The 19,165-nt window shown below is 45.5% G+C and overlaps 1 long non-coding RNA gene and 1 pseudogene across 1 annotated transcript; both read left to right on the top strand.

Annotated features, from left to right (window-relative positions):
• The first annotated feature begins 2,043 nt into the window (after positions 1 to 2,043).
• Positions 2,044 to 2,403, top strand: LOC116070693 (annotated as a pseudogene).
• A 7,361-nt stretch (positions 2,404 to 9,764) lies between these two features.
• On the top strand, positions 9,765 to 15,857 carry LOC116070691. Its single transcript, XR_004110510.1, has 2 exons — positions 9,765 to 9,829; positions 13,852 to 15,857. It is a non-coding gene; the product is annotated as an uncharacterized LOC116070691 (long non-coding RNA).
• Positions 15,858 to 19,165: the final 3,308 nt, after the last annotated feature.

The raw sequence follows: 19,165 nt of genomic DNA, 5'->3' as shown, positions 1-19,165 counted from the left end.
CCATTTTCCTTCTTGCCCCATCTCCGTTCTGTTGTCGTTAAATTTGTTCTCATAAGGGCCATGTGTTCTAAGGTAGTTCTGATTTGATTCCCTGAGTTGAAATCTACTGTTAAGAGTTAAGCAGCCATGGAAGAGGACCTTGGAAAAAAGAGGAGCGGGAAGCACCAGCCAGGTGTTGCCCAACTAGATAAAAGTTTCATTGGCGGAAACGTGTGATACATCTATGGCTTCACAGTCAAACATAGTTGGGAAACATTAAATGGAAAGTTCCAGAAGTTTCATGCCAGTCTGAGTAAAATAATGAAGTCAGGCATAATCTTTCTCCATTCTGCCCAGAATGTTAATCACCCTATTGCAAAATGGGTCCATGCAGGGTACACTATTTACCCAGAAGTCATTTAGTAACCACCATATTTATAATATATATTTTTCATCATATCTCAGCACCTTTGTTCATGTGAATCTTGTTTCACTGCAGAGACCCCGAAACAGGAGAGAAATGACCCTAGCAGTTCAGATAAGCCAGGGTAGAAGGAAACAAGATGGCGGTGTCACTGAGCTCCACAGTAAGAACCTGCTTTTGAAATCGTGAAAAAAAAAGTGTGCAGACTTTGGCAAATACGCAAAAGTCATGGCCATCGTGCCAGGTAGCAGGAGCAGTAGAGTCTTCTCAGTAATAACTGAATTTTAATCCCAGCACTTGAGAGGCAGGTGGACCTCGGTAAGTCTGAGGCCAGCCTGATCTAACGAGTGCGTTCCAGGACAGCCAGGGCTACATAAAGAAACCTTGGAGAGAGACTGGGGAGAGGGTTGATGATGAAGAGGGAGAGATGGAGAAACCAGCCAGATAGATTGAAAAACAGAATCCATCTTTTTGCTGAAAAAAAAAAGAAAAAACAAAAACAAAACAACCTCACCAGCGGAGACAAACACTATCTTAGGGTGAAAGGATAAAAGAAGGCATTCCAAACCACTGGGACTAGGAAGCATGCAAGCAGGTATAAACTTTAAAACTGACAAACTTTAAAACTGGTCAACACAAAATAAGGGCACTTATTTTGTTATACTTATCAAGGTAACAGTCCACCAAGGGAAAATTATAATTCTAAACACACGTTCACCAAATACAGACTCATTTAATTTCATAAAAGCAAGAACTATTAAGTCACAGATAAAGCCCAAAATAGTGACTTCGATACCCTCCCTTCATCATTACACAGATCAGCTGGACCTCCCTCCCCGCCTCCAACCCAAAAAAAAATAAACAGGATTTAAAGACACCATAGATCACGGACCTTACATCTATGGAACACTCCCCCAGGTCCTAAAGAACCACATCACGGCCTCCAGCCCATGGAACCTCTCAGTAGAGCATACTCAGGGCATGAAGTGCGCCTCGGTAAGTAGACAGGAACTGAAGCATCATCCTGTGCTCTAGCTGACCACGGTGGGGTAAAGCTGGACATCAAGAGAAAGCAGCAGAAAATAAACCAACCCTCAGAAGTTAAACCACACTACTAAATGATGAAGAAAGGGGACCTGAGTTATGATGTGAAAAGGAAGGTAGGACAGTCCAAGTCATAAGGTCGGTCATACTTTAAAATTGTAGACTCCACCAAGTGGGAAAATCTAAAAGAAATGCATGAATTTTTAGATGCATATGACCACCAAGACATATGCAAGTTCAACCAAGATGAATAAGCAATTTAGTTATACCTATTGTAAGCATCAAGATAGAAATAATTTAAAATCTCCCAACTAAAAAAAGCCCAGGGGCAGATGGAATCAACACAGAATTCCACCTTCTAAGAACTGACATCAGTGCTTACAGATTAGTCAGTCAGATAGAACCGGAACACTTTTGAACTATTTTTCAAAGCCAGTATTACCCAGATACCAAAACCAAATAAGGCCTCAGCAAGAGGGAGAGGATTGCAGACTAATCCCCATGGTGAGAGCACACATAAAAATAATAAAATGTGCTTTTTCCCCCCCACATCTTAGTGAGGCCACAGTGGTCCACACGAGTCTCTGAGCTTCGCCATGCCGCCCAAAGACGACAAGAAAGATGACAGAAAGTCGGCCAAAAAAGACAAAGAATGAATAAATCTGGTGGCAAGGCCAAAAGGAAGAAGTGGTCCAAAGGCAAAGTTCGGGGCAAGTTGAACAATCTTGTCCTGTTTGACAAAGCTCCATAGGACAAGCTCTGTAAGGAAGTTCCCAACTCTAAGCTCTAAGCCGAGGTCTCAGAGAGAGTGAAGATTCCCTGTTCCTTGGCCAGGGCAGCCCTCCAGGAGCTGCTTAGTAAAGGACTGATCAAACTGGTTTCAAAGCAGAGCCCAAGTAGTTTACACCAGAAACGCAAAGGGTGGAGATGCCCCAGTTGCTGGTGAAGATGCATGAACAGGTTCAATCAGCTGCACATTTGGGAAAATAAACTTTACTGAATCAAAAATAAATAAATTGATAATAATAATAATAAAATGTAAACCAAAATTTGAGTCTGAGAATGCAGGGATGGTTCAATAAATGTAATGCCCACATCAATGGACTGAAGCAAAAATTATGTTGTCAACCTCAATACAGAAAAGATCTTTGACAAAATTCAACATCAAGAATTCCAGAGGCTAGATAAACATACCTTGACATGATAAAGGCTATCTCTGACAAACACATCCACCACAGTTAGCAGAAAAAATGGCAGAGCATTCCAACTGAGATCAGGAAGAGACAGGGCGTCCACACTCTTCAGCTTTCAGCATTGCACCTGGAGCCCTAGCTGGAACAGTCAGGCAAGAGGAGGCGATGAAGAGGATTCGACTCAGAAAGAAAAAAGTCAAAGAATCCCTATTTTCAAATGATAGGATGTCAACACTTTCTACAAAGTGGCAAGTTGGCAGGTTGGCAGATTCAAATTTAACATACTTAAATCAGTAGCCTTTCTATATACAAAGACAAACATACTGAGAAAGAAACCATTCACAAGAGCAAAACAACAATAACATAACTATCCAAGGAAGTGAACTATTTATACAAAGAAAACACTGAAGAAAATAATTAACATGGAGAGACCTCCCTCCCTGCCCCCACGCTCATGGATTGGCAGAAAATGACAATCTACAGAGTCCATGCAATTCCCACCAAAATCCCAATGCAGTTATTCACAGAAATTGAAAAAAAATCTTAAAATTTCCATGGAAGCTTCAAAGATTCCAAATAGTCAAAAACATTCTGAACAATAAAAATATTGCTGAAGGTATCACTAGTCATGGTTTCCATGATATCACAAAACCATGATAAGTAAAAACTGCATGGCTCTGCTAAAAACATCTACCACATCAGCAGCTGGACAATTCCTGAACATATATCCAAAGGACTCTATATCGTACCTGTACTGGCTGGTTTTGTGTGTCAATTTGACACAGGCTGGAGTTATCACAGAGAAGGGAGCTTCAGTTGGGGAACTGCCTCCATGAGATCCAGCTGTGGGGCATTTTCTCAATTAGTGATCAAGGGGATAGGGTCCCTTGTGGGTGGTGCCATCCCTGGGCTGGAAGTCTTGGGTTCTATAAGAGAGCAGGCTGAGCAAGCCAGGAGAAGCAAGCCAGTAAGAAACATCCCTCCATGGCCTCTGCATCAGCTCCTGCTTCTTGACTTGCTTGAGTTCCAGTCCTGACTTCCTCTGGTGATGAACAGCAGTGTGGAAGTAAGCTGAATAAACCCTTTCCTCCCCAACTTGCTTCTTGGTCATGATGTTTGTGCAGGAATAGAAATCCTGACTAAGACAGTACCGTAGACACACAATCAATGGAATAAAATAAAAATCCAGATAAAAGTCCATGTACCTATACCTACCTGAAGTTTTACAAAGATGCCAATATATATATATATATATATATATATATATATATATATATATACACACACACACACACACACACACACACACACACACACACACACACACATATATACACAAATATACAAAACAAAGAAGAGCCTCTTTAACGAACGTGCTTAGAACCCTGTATCCACATGTAGAAGGATGACCATCTCTTACCCTGCACAAAAACCAATTACTACTGGATCAGAGAGTTGAGTGTTATGCCTAAAACTCGGAAACTTCTGAAGGGAACAGTAGGGAATATACTTCCAGAGAGAGCTCAGGCAGGGACCTTCTGAATAGGACCCCAGGTAATAGGAGCAATAGTTCAAAGAGGCCAAGTGTGGTGGTCATGCCTTTAATGGTAGTATTTGAGAAGTAGCGAGAGACAGGCCTCTGTGAGTTCAAAGCCAGCCTGCTCTGCACAGTTTAACCCAGGCCAGGAAGAGTTACACAATAAGACCCCATCTCAAAAACAAAACAAAACAAAACAAGTAGAAATAAGCCTACCAAATGACTAGCTCTACGTCTCCTGGGGCATGTCTCATCAGGACTCTATCCTTCAGCAGAGAGATTTGTGCATCCGTGTTCACTGCTTCTCTGTTCACAGTAGCTAGGAAATGGGAGCAGCTTGTTATCTATCAACTGACAAACAGGTAATGAAAATGTGCCACATAGACATAGTGGAATTTTATTCAGCTGTGAAAAAAAATGAAATCATGAACTTTGCAGGTAAAGGATAATGCTTGAAAAAAAAATTGTACTGAGTGGGGCAATCCAGACCCAGGAAGACAAGTGCTACGAGTTCTATCTCTTGTGGATCCTAGCTCGGAATCTTCGGGTTCAGAGCGGCTCTCAGTCCTCATCAGAGAAGCTTCATTCACCAGTAGATAGTGCTTAATTCAGAGACTCGCAACAGGTCAAAGTGCAGAGATTGTGTGTCTGTGGAGGGTTCAGCCATAAATGAGATGTCAGTAACACACACACACACAGAGAGAGAGAGAGAGAGAAAGAGAGAGAGAGAGAGAGAGAGAGAGAGAGAGAATTTCCACCTGCATTAGAATGGGGAAGAAGGGCTGCTACAGACTTGGAAGGCCACCCCATTCAGCCAAAGCGGGAGCTGGGGACAGCCTAGTGTACACAGAAAGCCCAGTGTCCCTGGATCTGCTCTCAGCTCGTGTCAAGTGACCGCCATAGCTGAATTATCCCCCCCCCCCACACACACACACACAGCCTGACCATCAAAGCCAAGCTTGTCAACCATTTAGGCTCCGAAACCAACATCTGTGGTAAGCTGCTGCAGAAGAAACACAAATAAGTCAAAAGCTATTTTTGGTGCCTGGAACCACTCTGAGATGCTAATGTGAAAACAGGACCCTTCCCCTTCAGATGTGCAAGAAACACTCGGATTGGCAAGCAGGGCTTTGTAGGTCGAGTCAGTGACCCTCTGCCAGCTGTGGTTCTCTGGGGGCCATGTGTTATGGCTTATGTAACCTGAGTCATGTTCAGCCACACAAACATGAGGTTATAATTTCCATTCATGTCCAAAGGACAAATAACTGCAGTCGTGTGATCATGTCTGCCTGGAACTTTTTTTTTTTTTTTTTTTTTTTTTTTTTGAGTTCAGAACCAGTCCAGAGTGTAGCTGCTGTAATTTGAATTGAAGCCTAAATCTAATCTGACCTGCATTTCCAAATGAGGTAATAAGGCTGCATCTGGGACGTATGCCTTCTACAAAGTTCCTTAAATGTGCACACACATGTGCCCATTTCTGCACATACACAGATGTCTTCATCATTTCTGCACCTTACTTTTATTTATTTATCTATTTATTTTATGGAGGGGAATGCATGTGCTGTGGTACAAGAGTGAGGTCAGAGAACTACTTCTAGGAGCTGTTTTTTTTTCAGCATCCACCATACAGGTCTTTAGAGAGAGCAGACTTATGTAGTCCAGCTGTATGTAGCCTGCTGAGACAACGTGCTGAGCCTGCATCTTACTTTTTGAGACAGGTCTCTCACTGAACCTAGAGCTCTTTGATGAGCTAGCCTGGCAGGCCAGCAAGAATCTATCAGGCACCTGGCTGTCTCCATATCTGCAGCTCTGGGATTATACGGGTATTAGGGACCTGAACTCAGGATTTCATGCTTACATGCCAAGCGCTTTTAGGACTGAGCCATTTCCCATCCCCCTCCTTGATTGTCCCTAAATTAAAATGGCTCCCTTCAAGGCTGATATTCTATTTCCACTGTTAGCTAAAATGGCCCTTGTGTGTCTTTCTTTCTTTCTTTCTTTCTTTTTTTTTGGGGGGGGGGCTTTTTTTTTTTTTTTTTTTTTTTTTTTTTTTTGGCTTTTTTTTTCGAGACAGGGTTTCTCTGTATAGCTCTGGCTGTCCTGGAACTCTTTAATCTCTGCATTTCAGAGACTTCCGTGGGACCCGTGCTGCCTCTGCCTCATGTGGTCCGGTGCCCATGACAGCGCAAGGCTTCTGCCTGCTTCTGAACTCCCAGAGGGGAAAGGGACAGTGAAGGAGACACACCTACTATGAGGGTGTTACATAATGTTTTAAAGCAGCGGGGAGGATTTTCCCAGGGACAGCAACAGACACACGTTTAGCTACCTGTTCCCGAAGGAGGTGAAGGGGTTTCCAGCTCCATGTAAATCAGGGGAGGTAGATATTCCCGCAAGTATCTAACCCAAAGAGACTCTTCTGTTTCCATTTTTAGAGCACCCTCTGCTAGCATTTGTCCTCTTTCCATTCTGTGTAGTGTGTTGCTACTTGATCCAGTTCTCTCCTTGAGGATCCATTTACATCAGTGGTTCTCAGCGTCAGTTCGGAATCTCCTGGGGGAAGTGTGCAAGCTCCCAGGTGCATAGCGGTCCAAAAACATCAGATGCTGGGAGCCAGGATATTACCCAGGAATCGTTCACTTTTGCAAGCTTACTGTGGGACTTGAAGGTATATCTGGGAGGCGAATCCTCCATTGCTGGTCTCTAAACATTCTAGTGCTTCATGTAAGACATGATGTAAGATTCTTACTTCAGAAGGCATTAGAAGCCCCGAACTCTGTTTGCTGGGTCTCACACACAGGCTCTCATTCGGTAGTAGGTTTGGGGGTAGAGTCTACAGATTAATTTCCCTAACAAGTTGATGTCACTGAGAAGGACACTTGGAGAACTGCGGGAGATCAGAAATGAGTTGACAAGGGGCACACTAGAGTAGTCACCCTGCTGAGTGAATGTTAGCGGGGCACCATAGAGAAAGGCCGCGCACCAACCTACTGACAGAGCTGAAGGCTGGGCAGGGGCAAATTGCCTCAGTAGTAATGAAAATCCAAGGGGAGGCTGGAACTGAGAAGTCCTGTGAGCCCCTGTTGAACCTGCGTGGGTCACCTCACCCCCCTGATGTACCCTTCCAACTTAAAGCTTCAACCGTTTGCAACAATAGGTGTACAGGAATCCTCTTGAATGACAGTGACTCCTGCCAGCTGGCCTCTAACAATAAATACCTAAACGTTTTGTAGCAATGGAGGGAGGTGTTTTTATTTGAAAGCCTTGGGCATAGCCATGCCAACTCACCACTGCCAATGGCTCCTCACCAAACTAAGTGCTGTCACACCATACTAAGAACCAAGACTCCATTTCAGACAGAGGGAAGTTGGCCCTTGTGCAGAGCTGGTCCCGTGGCACCAGGAGAAAAAGCTAGAAGGAGCCCAGGTCCTCCAGAACTCCCAGGGTTGCTAAGTGAGCCACGGGAGATGAGGAGATGAGCTTCTCTTGGGCCTTTCAGGGGTCATATTCTTCTTCTAAAGAGGAAGAGTAAAGAAAACCAGGGAAAGGGAAGGGGGAAATGGGGAAGAGAAAAAAGAAACAGGCAAGAAAGAGAAAAGGGAGGGAGAGGAGAGAGAGAAGAAAAGGAAGAAAATAACAAGGCCATTTTAAAGACAGCTCAGTGAGTAAAAGAGACAGAGGTCAGGGAGGACTGCTACAAAAAACAAAAATCAAAACAACAACAACAACAAAAGTATTGTACTGGCTGGTTTTGTGTGTCAACTTGACACAGGTTGCAGTTATCACAGAGAAGGGAGCTTCAGTTGGGGAAGTGCCTCCATGAGATCCAGCTGTGGGGCATTTTCTCAAATAGTGATCAAGGGGGGTAGGGCCCCTTGTGGGTGGTGCCATCCCTGGGCTGGAAGTCTTGGGTTCTATAAGAGAGCAGGCTGAGCAAGCCAGGGGAAGCAAGCCAGTAAGGAACATCCCTCCATGGCCTCTGCATCAGCTCCTGCTTCCTGACCTGCTTGAGTTCCAGTCCTGACTTCCTCTGGTGATCAACAGCAGTGTGGAAGTAAGCTAAATAAACCCTTTCCTCCCCAACTTGCTTCTTGGTCATGATGTTTGTGCAGGAATAGAAACCCTGACTAAGACAAGTATCTTCCAGCAATAACAGGAACCGGACACATGAACTCACAGCTCCTGAGACAGCACACAGAAGACAAGATAGAGCCAATTAAGACCCAAGCGTAGAGAGGGGAGGAGCTCACAAAGTCCCACCCCTAACTGAGGAGCTCTTGGTAGCAGGTGGCTACTGTGAATGGAGCGAGCCAGTTTTCTTTAGGTATTTAGTTCCTAAGAAGAGCAACTCATGCTTCAGTAGAATACAGCCATGAGCACTCCATAGACTCAGTGAGGAGAAGGAAAGGGGAGGGGTGGCAGAGGGGGAGAGAGAGGAGGTGGTGGATGGAGAAGGAGAAGCGGGAGAACGACTGATGAAATTAGGGAGGGAATAGTTATGGTGAAGATGGAGGAAGAATTGGAGGAGAGGGAATGAAGTTTGGTGGTGAAGATGGAAGAAAAATTGAAGGAGAGGGAATGGAGTTTGCTGGGGAAGATGGAGGAAGAATTGGAGAAGAGAGAATGGAGTTTGGTCATGACCAAAACACATTATATTATTTGCATATGAAATTCTCAATTAAAAAAAATCAACAAAAGGGAAGATAACCATTTACAAATGTTGATGCTAGTAAGCTGGCTCAAGGGGTTAAAATACTTGCTTCACAAGCCTGACTTCCTGAGTTTGATTCCTGGAACCCCTGTAAAGGTGAAGAGAAAGACCAACTCCGATAGTGAAATGAGAGGTAGAGACAGCAGACACAAGAGACCCTGCTATCTCAATAAAGTGTAAGGGGAGACTTAACTCCTGCGAGTTAGCCTCTCGCTGCCACGCCTGTCATGACATGTGTTTATCCATCCTCAATCACACACATGCCCACGCACAGTAGTAACTTTAATATACTTTTAATTTAAAGATACTTTTATAAATGCTGGTAAGAAATTATATGATTGAAAAAAAATACTTTGGGGCTGGTGAGATGGCTCAGCAGGTAAGAGCATCACCAACTGCTCTTCAGAAGGTCTTGAGTTCAAATCCTAGCAACCACATGGTGGCTCACAACGACCCGTAATGAGATCTGACGCCCTCTTCTGGTGTGTCTGAAGACAGCTACAGTGTACTTATTTATAATAATAAATAAATCTTTAAAAAAAAATACTTTGGAGCTGGACAAGTAGAACATGCCCACAATCTCCGCATTTGAGTGGCTGGGGCCAGGCACGGGAATCATAAGTTCAAGACCGGCTTTGGTTATATAGGGAATTTGTAGCCTGTCAGCCTGGGCAACACAGCCAGCCCCTGTCCAAAAATCTCTCATGCAATTTCTGCCTGTACTCCAACTTATTAATTTTGCAAAGTATAACAAAGTAGTGTTGGTTATTGGTCATAAAATAGGGGAAAGATATCTATTCCTTATGATCTGTTATTGATATTATTATTTATTCTTATGCCTGCAGACAAGCGAAGTGTCTCACTGTTCACCAAAGAAGCCTTCTTTTGAAATATATCAAGACTATTACAGAGACCTACAGCTGACCAAAATGCAAAGGACACAGGTCTGTGGAGAATCCTGCCCCAACTGATATATCTGCAATGTAACCTTAGGAAATTGTGGGGGAAATTGAAGAAGAGAGGTCAGAAAGACTGCAAGAGTCAGGGACCAGGCTGCTGCCCACTACATAATGTCTAATAGATAAAGAAGCTGTACCCATGGAATCCCAAAAATATAGTAATACAAGCAAAGCCTGGATGATAGCAACACCAGGTAACATGCCAGTTGACAGGGTTATTTCACAATTTCACAAGGTCCCTTCTCTGGATGAAGAACTATGGGTAATGAGTATCTATCTGCAGGAAGGGAGACCCAGTCTTCTCCAGGGACAAGACTCCCTGATAGGTTACCCAATCCCATGTGGTTAACACACACACACACATATGCAACACTAAACAGACTCATCAGATTTATATGTATGAATGTGATGTGTATTCATATGTATGTACATATGCATGTGTATATTTATGCAACAATAATTAACTTGTAAGTTTGAGAGGAAGCTGGGGGACATGACAGGACTTGGAAGTGGGAGAAGAAATGGTAGACATCATTTAAGCACTTATACATGATATTATAAAAAAAGATTTTTTATTTAAAAAAAAATCATGAGGGCCAGAGAGGAGGCTTGGGGGGCTAAACGCACTCACTGTTCTTCCAGAGGATTTGGGTTGAATTCTCAGCACCCACATGGTGATTCACAACCATCTGTAATTCCAGTCCCAGGAGATCAGATGCACTATTCTGGTCTCCTAGGGTACTAGGCATTCACATGTGCACAGACATACATGGAGGAAAAACACCCATACATAATAAATAAATAGATAATAATTAAATGCACAGACAAATAGATGATTGATAGAAGATAGATAGGTGATAGATAGATAGATAGATAGATAGATAGATAGATAGATAGATAGATAGATGCTTGGATGAATGGATGAATGGATGGATAAATAAGAAGATTGGCAAAGTAGCTTAGCATGTAAATGTGCTGGCTACCAAGCCTGACAACCTGAGACCCTCATGGTAGAAGGAGAGAACTGATTGCCACAAGTTGTCTTCTGACCCCTGTGCATATGTTGTTGTGTGCATACCACACATAAATAAATAAAATAGAAATATTTTTAAAGTAGAAAAAATGGGACCTTTGCAGAACATGAGAGTAGAATCTCCCAAACTAAACAGATACACTAGAAAAGAAGTCAAACCCTGGCTGGCTGCCTCCTTTGCCACCTGGAGGGGCTGGAAGCCCTCATCTGCCTTCTTCCCCACAGCCTGTCTGTGGAGATTCAGCTAGAAACCTGGCGTTTACTTACTTGGTAAGCCAGACCAGACTCTGCAGGCTTCTGAGTCACTTGGGAGATCAGTAAGCTGCCTTTAGGGGTCAGGGAGGGGTCCTAGGTGCCCCAGGGCTACAACCAGCCCCTCTGCTCATTTGTTAGCATCTCAGCTTGTTCTCAGGCTGGATTCTCCCAAACGGTGAAAGCCAGATTGTTTCTCTCTTCGCTTTTGTTTGGAAGTGCCTTAAAATAATTATGCCTTTCCCACCAAGTATTTACATTCTCCGTTCCAGGCTGAGGGCCCCTCTCTCACAACACACCCGGGCAGGGCGCTACCAGGGTGTCCAGTAAATAGTTACCAAACAAAGCCAGTCCTGCGCAAGAAAGAGATGGAACTCTCTTTTGTGCTTGCCCTCCCCTCTGTACGATGAGCTATGGAATTGCTGTCAAAAACTCTGACCCCGAGCATCCCTGCAGGGCTTAACATAAGGCAGGCCCTCACCCTACTGCCAAGGACTTCTTTGCAGCATCTTAATTATCCATTCGCTGGTTAGAACATCCATCTAGATCATTGGGTCCCAACCTTCCTAATGCTGTGACCCTTTAACACAGTTCCTCAGGCTGTGGTGACTCCAACCATAAAATTATTCCACTGCTACTTCATAACTGTAATTTTGCTACTGTTATTTAAATGTAATGAAAATATCTGATATGCTGGATATCTGGTATGTGGGATATCTGATATGCCACCTTTGTGAAAGGGTTGTTTGACTCCCAAAGGGGTCTCAACCCACAGGTTAAGCACTGCTATTTTATTTTTTTTTTTTTTTTTTTTTTTTTTTTTTTTTTTTTTGAGACAGGGTTTCTCTATGTAGCCTTGGCTGTCCTGGCACTCACTTTGTAGACCAGGCTGGCCTCGAACTCAGAAATCCGCCTGCCTCTGCCTCCCAAGTGCTAGGATTAAAGACGTGCGCCACCACCGCCCGGCAGCACTGCTATTTTAAAAAGAAGCCTGCATCTTTTATTCTTAGGAAGCATACACTTAGAATGTCTAATAAAACCAAGATGTGGAGGCTAGGAGGATAGCTCAGTGGGTAAAGGGCTTGCTTCACAAGGTGAGGACCTGAGTTAGAATCACCAACACCCACTGGAGAAAAAACAAACAGATGACTGATACGTGAGTCTGTAACTCCAGTGCTCGGAGCAGACAGAAACAAGAATACGAAGACAGGTGACCCTGATCTGACCTCTACACTCACACAAGGGAATGCACACCCATGAGCACACACATGAGTGCACACACTTGCTTGCATGTGCACGCGCACACATGCACACACACAAAATGTGCTGAATTCTGGCCTTATAGCAGATTCTGGGGAATTTGAAGTTAGAGTCTCAACAGTCTTGGGACAAAGAAGCAGCAACCAGGGTGGCTGTGGCCAAGCCAGGGAGTGGGCGTGGCTGAGCTCCCGGTAAGTGCCCACATGCATGAGGCTGGCATTGTTAAGAAGTTAGGGAAAGGACAAGAGAATTTGAAAGATAGGATAAGGTGGGAAAGAATTCAGTTGAGAGGCACGGACAGTTTAAGTGGATGTTTATTTAGCAGAACAAAGCAAGCTTTCCGGACAGAAGCTAGAGTGAGCTATTGCACAGGGAGGGACACTGTGTTCTTTGCTGTGGGTTTTAAAGAAATTCCGATTAATTTTAATGAGCTGGATATCATATTCATGGGGTAAGGTGACTTTTTCCCCTCCTAAGTCATGGTAGATTCACTTGTAGAGAATCCCTTCCCATGATCCTCTAGAAATGGCCACTTATCATTAGTGTACACATCGACAAAATGCCCAGGCACTTTAGTTTTTGGCAGAACAGGAACAACTGATTGACAGCCTCAAGGATGTTTAACCACAAAGGGGCGTCCTGGCTGTCAGGAGACACAGCTGGGCTTTCCTTGGTTAGCTTATACCTAACTCCTTGAGACTGCTCAAGGTCCCGTGACGGTTTCATGGTTATCAGGTAAGAAACCTGACTGTCCTGAAAGCTGGAGCCCAGGTCTTACAATAGACTGGTAGGCTGCACAAACAGAGCAGGACCTAGGCTGCCCGCAGGACTCCCTTCTCCCCACTCCACAGCTCAGATCCCTCTGCTCCAACTCACCACGGTGAAGGTGACAAAGCATCTGCTCTCCTGCCCACCTGGCCTCTAGGTCCCTCCTGGTGCCACTCAATGTCCCGGAAGCACTTTATGAAACATAACCAGTTTCACTCAGTCCAGTCACTGAGGCTGGCCCTGGATCTAATCTTATTCATCTTAGGCACGATATATCCATTATTCCTCCCAATGACCTTCTGAAGGTATTCTTTCTTCTTGTGATTCAAGAATTGTTACTCTAAGGCTCAGAGAGGTTCAGGAATTCACCTCTAGCCACCCAGCAGACAGGTAGAGCTAGGATGCGAGCCCTAGTTTCTCAGGCTCAGAGAACAGCGCCTTTCCAAGTTGTCACTTGCGTGCGACCCGTGCCCGGTGCCACGCAGCCGGGGCAGGCAGAGCAAGCCAGAGTCATCGTCACTTGCAGTTTCAGTGCCCAGAGCTAGTAGCTCAGAAGTCATTATGATAAATTGCATAAGGCAAGGGACAACCCAGATGCTGCCTGCTCTGGTGCTGGCTAAAGATGCTTTCTCACCGAAAGACTATGTGTAGCTGTCAACGTATCTGAATAACTCTGTTTTTCTGTCTGTGCTAGGGTATTTCCTCCCTGTGGGTCCCAAACCGTGCTGCATCTGCTCCCTGGCATTTAACAACTTCTCCGCCAACACAAAGCACAACGTGCACAACACAAACACTCCCAGACGGCCTGAATGTGCTACTGCCCATATTAGACAAGGACGTTCCAGGCGTACTTACTCAAGCCAAGTGCTGTGGCCTAAAGAGTCTGGGGAAGCTGAAAGGAAGAGGGGAGATTTGAAGCTGGTGCTCTGGGGTTAGGACCACAGGAGAACGGGCTGCAGGAAGCCGAAGGGTGTAGTTGAGGCTGGGGAAGCATTTACACGGATGTGCCCAGACATGAAGTTGGGAAAAAAATTAGAGCCAAGTTGCTTAGGCCTTCGGCTACCAGGACGAGGGCTCGAAGAAAGAACGCTGAAGACCAGGGTGAAAGTGGTTGTGGTCCAACGGAGAGATAATCGGCCTGTCCCGACCTGAGCTTTGGGCTAGAGGCTTCTTAACCATCCTTCCTCTCCCCTCATAGCTGCTGGAAAGAAACGACAGGATCCCGGCTGTGGCTATCTCTGTGTAGCCCTCGCTTCCTCCGAGGACCGTTAAGCCATTGCCGCTACAGGTGTCACCATCCATAATCTAGACACAACATGAGCTAAAGGGCTGACTCTTTCTTCTCTCCTCCTGCTGCCTAGGATGCAGAGGCAACCTGACTGCTAGCCCTTGATACGGGCTACTCATCAGCTACATGGTCTGGACTACTCCAGCCTCTCTGGAACCCAAGAGAGGTGATCCCTGCTTTGTTTTGGGGACCCAGACTCTTCAGAACCCCTGCCATGCATTGATCGCACCAAGATCTCCCCTTATAAGTCAGTTGCCCACAAAAACAATTTGCCCCAACATTTCTCTTTAGCCACCAAGCTTGAAAGCTTACAAGTTGCATTGTGCAGGAAGAACCCACATGCCCAAGGGAGGACTGCCCATCTGTTGGCAGGATGCTCTGGTCCTTGCAGATTTCATGGTGCCCTGTTTGAGAGTGGGACAGTCCCACCCCCATAATGCCAGTAGCCACACGTTCAGCATCCATGTTACTTAAGTCACCTCACTGGCCTGTTTCCTCATCTATAGAAAATGCACCACGCAAGACCGTTCCTCCTTCCAGAGGTGCCTTGGAGGCCAAATGAGATAACAGACAGCTGCCCGAGGCCTAGTGAGGGAGCCCGGCAGCAGATGGCAGACAGAACTGACACCCACAGTGCCCTTGGTGTGTTTATGGGGATCTGCCATGATTAAACATGGCTACTCTGCTCTGACAGACAGCTGAAGGAGAAATCCAGCAAGTGTGATGTGGGGTCACTCTCAAGGGAATTAAGGTGGACACGTTTCCAACAGAGGGCCAGAAGCTGCTCCCCTCTGACAGCAAAGTGTGACACATAGCTCCTTAAGGTGATAACCTTGCCACAGAGTGTTCTGCTATATTCAAACCCTGGCGCCCTGCATCTGTGCTGCGATGGAGGTCCAGGTGGGAATGTGGGGTACTGTTGGATTCCTTCATTAAGAAATAATAACGAGGAACACTAGAAGAATTCTCCCACAAAACGGTCCATCATTCCATCCCCTGTGCCCTGGGCACAGAGAACAGAAACTCTGCCATCTCCACATGTGCCAGACAGCTGTGCATTTTGACATACTCTGTGGTATCCAACCCTCACACCCACCCCATAAAAGAGGAATGGCTGTCCACATACTTACTATAACGAGAAAAGAGTGCCTTGGTTAAAGAACCTTGCCCAAGCTCGTGCATTAGGCCAGCACTTGGATGGAAAGTGGCACTTGGCTGAAAGCTGTGTTTCCTACACACGCCCCTCCTACAGCCTTGTGGTAAGACCACTCGATGCACTTACACAGTCTTCCAAGATCAGCATTTTTTTTTCCACAGTATGATTAAAGGTGTGTAGCTCCATATGGTGACTGGCTATAACACTTACCTTTAACTTTGTAATTGGGAATAAATTTAGGCACTGCAAGCTCTAACCAGCCTGGAACGGCATCGTGTTTAGCAGCCAGTAGAAGACAGTTAAATATGACCAAAGGCTGTAGGTCAGAGCACAGAAAGGCACAGTGGTGATATTTTGTGTTTGTTCTAAACTATTATGGGATAGAGAGTCCAAAGTTATATAACACAACACAACAAATGGCTTCTGCTTTAATTTTTTACAGTTAGGAAGGTAAGTCAATTTTATTGGGACTTTCCACAATTGTGGATACCTTTGTTTACAATGTTATTTCAGTCACTGAGTGTCCCTGTGGTTTGATATGCTACTCAATTAATGTATAGAGAGAGGAAAGGCCCTGCAGCAAACTCACCTCTGATGGGGCAAAAGGCAGTGTGCAGGAAAGGCTCAGTGTGTGCAAGTTATTTCTCAGTAGTGAGAACCATGCTAACTGTGGGGATCACAGAGGTGATGTCCCCTGGCTAGTGCTGCAGATCAAGGGAGTTCAAAGGGCTGTGGTGCAGGTCTGGAGCCATGGCTGGCTGTTAACAGGCAAGTTTCAGAAACCCCATGCAGTCAATCCTTACAAGACTGACCAAGATGCATGTAAGAGTCTTGGCTGACCAAACTCATACAGCAGGATGCTGGGAAAATGAGGACGCCTTTGAACCAGTGGACAATGGGGACATAGCTTTCCAAAGCTGCTGTCTTGGACTCTCTTTCCAGTGTGTTTCAGACAGAATAGATTCATATTAAAAACTGCTTGGGAAGCAGGAATCAGAGCAAAGGTCAGCACCAGTAGATCCTTCCTCTTCACCTCTCTAAGGTCTCCACGGGGTCTTCTATGCCTAGCCACTCTAACTCTTACCAGGTCACATGGTTCAAACAACTCACACCTCATCTCTAACTCTTAGTCTCAATCTCTGTCTCTGGATCTCTCAGTAACTTTGGTGCCATCTAATCTTGATGGAGTAGCCCACGAAATCTTCATCACTGCATCCCTCTACAAAGGCAGAGTGTGTCTGCAGGTGGTGGGATCTCAGTTCTACGGCGAGGACTCTCGTACCCTCTCTCTCCAAAGACAGACACCCTTCTACCTCGCCCCCAAATGCCAAAGGTGCTGTCAACTGCCCATACAGTGAACAAATGGAATCGATTCCACAAATACTAGAAGAATCTGGAAGGAAAAATAAATTCAACTCCTGTTAGTGTGGAATAGAATGTGCAGCAGAGCTTCGCCCACACAATGGAGCTCAGCTGTATAGGTCTCTCATTCTCTAGCGCTTGCGGTGAAGAGGGTCCTGTAACCGGGTCCTGTAACCCACTTTAATCAGCTAAGGCCACTAATACAAAACACCAGAGGCCAGTTACATAAACAACAAAGGAAGTTCTCACGGTCCCGAGAGTGGCAAAGTCCAAGTTCAAGATACCAGCAGATTCTATTCAGCTAAGGCGTGTGGGTGATCATCTTCTCTGTGTCTTTACATAACATGGACAGAGAATTCTGGACACTTCTTCATCTAATAAGGACACCCACTGGGTCCATGGAGAGGCCCCATCTTGGTGACTTCATCTAAACCAAAGGCTCTAACTCCAGTACCATTTGGGCTTCAGCAATTGAACTTGATGGGCCATGCACTCAATAGCAACTGCCGGCTTCCTTCAGGGAAAGGCGAGCAGTCTGCATTAGAACTGCTTGGGGATACAACCCAAATGGCAGAATCAGGAGAGGCTTTCTTTTTGCTTTGTTTTTTCAAGACAGGATTTCTCTGTGTGGAGCCCTGGCTGTCCTAGAACTCATTCTGTAGACCAGGCTGGCCACGAACTCATAGGGATCAGCCTGCCTCTGCCTCTCAAGTTCTTGGTTCAGAGGCGTGCACCACCATGCCAGGGCTGATCAGGAGTGCTTATCTGAGCTTCTAATAAGGAGTAAAGAGGGAGTAAGATCCCTATACGGGGACAGTTTTATAAGAACTGTTCAGGGTCCTTTCAGGCCACAGTTATACATAAGACCAGACCTTTCCATCCCTCATCTGCTCTGCTGGACTCTGAAGTGCTGGCCTCCTCCAAAAAGGAAAATTAAAAACAAATTCTCAAGTGGGTTGCTTCAGCCCAGCAAATTTTACTTTCCGTTAAAAGTCACCAGCTGTCATGTGCTCAGCTCTGAATGGAAATTACTTGCTCTCAAAGAACCTTTTTCAGTTGATGTCACTTATGAGTTTTATTTTCTTCTAATGAAAAATGGATCTGCACTAGTGTGTCTGTAGTGTCAGGAAGCCCATGGACACATGCCTGCCGGCCTTGATGATCTACCCTGCCCTGAGGAAAACTAATTGCTCTGGCTAGGCAGCCTGGGAGATTGACACCGTGGTCAAGATAGGGCATGGCGGGACAGAGTGAGGGAAGATAATGGCCGTCTGTCTCCTTCCAGTGTGAGCCCCACGGAGCTTCTCCCCATCCAAAAAAAAAAAAGGTTTCTTTCAATAAACAATGCTTTTGAGTGCTGAGGAGGAGGTCTTGGAAAGGGGAGTGAATAGTTTAATGTGATTAACAACTTCCCAGGAGGCAATTTTTCAGAGCTTCAGACACACGTGTCCACAAAGCCTACTGCTAAGGAGGCTAGATCCCTACCAGCGCTCTGCTCAAAACAGACCCCCCTCAGCGACCTCGCTGTGTGTAATCTCCTAGGGCCTCAGACCCCCCTCAGCGGCCCCGCTGTGTGTAATCTCCTAGGGCCTCAGACCCCCCTCAGCGGCCCCGCTGTATGTAATCTCCTAGGGCCTCAGGTCTGTGGATTAGGGTGCTCGCTGCATCAGAAACAAAACAAACCACGTGGTGATTGGTCCTTTTCCTACTCAAGAGTCTAAAACAGAAGGACTGAGAGATCAAAGCCAGCTTGAACTAGACTCACCCCCACCAAAAAATAAAATAAAATAAAATAAAATAAACCAAAGCGAGAGCGGTAAGACAAAACAAACTGTATTAAAACAAACAGCAGAAAGACAAGGACAAAAGCAGCCTCTAGGCTGGACCACGCTGGCACCGTGGTCTCTAGGCTGGACCACGCTGGCACTGTGGCAGGGAATGGGAGCGGGCTGCTGATCAGACCTGCCAGCCAGGAAGACCCCGGTGCTCCTGAAAGACCAACTGAGTTCCAGAGACGTGACGACAGTGACTCCCACACTAAGCCCCCAAACCTAGAGCCTGCATATAAACTTGAAACATTCCTCAGAAAGGCTCTCGCCCCACCGGCCCCTCCATACACACAGTCATTGCACTCTTAGAAATTTTCATGGAAGTGGCGCCCTTCAAACCCAGGCACCACTATACACAAGCACCAGGCTGGCC

This window comes from Mastomys coucha, unplaced genomic scaffold (genome assembly GCF_008632895.1).
Source record: "Mastomys coucha isolate ucsf_1 unplaced genomic scaffold, UCSF_Mcou_1 pScaffold1, whole genome shotgun sequence".
In the NCBI taxonomy this organism is placed as follows: Eukaryota; Metazoa; Chordata; class Mammalia; order Rodentia; family Muridae; genus Mastomys; species Mastomys coucha.
This window is presented reverse-complemented; position numbering and strand designations above follow the sequence as displayed.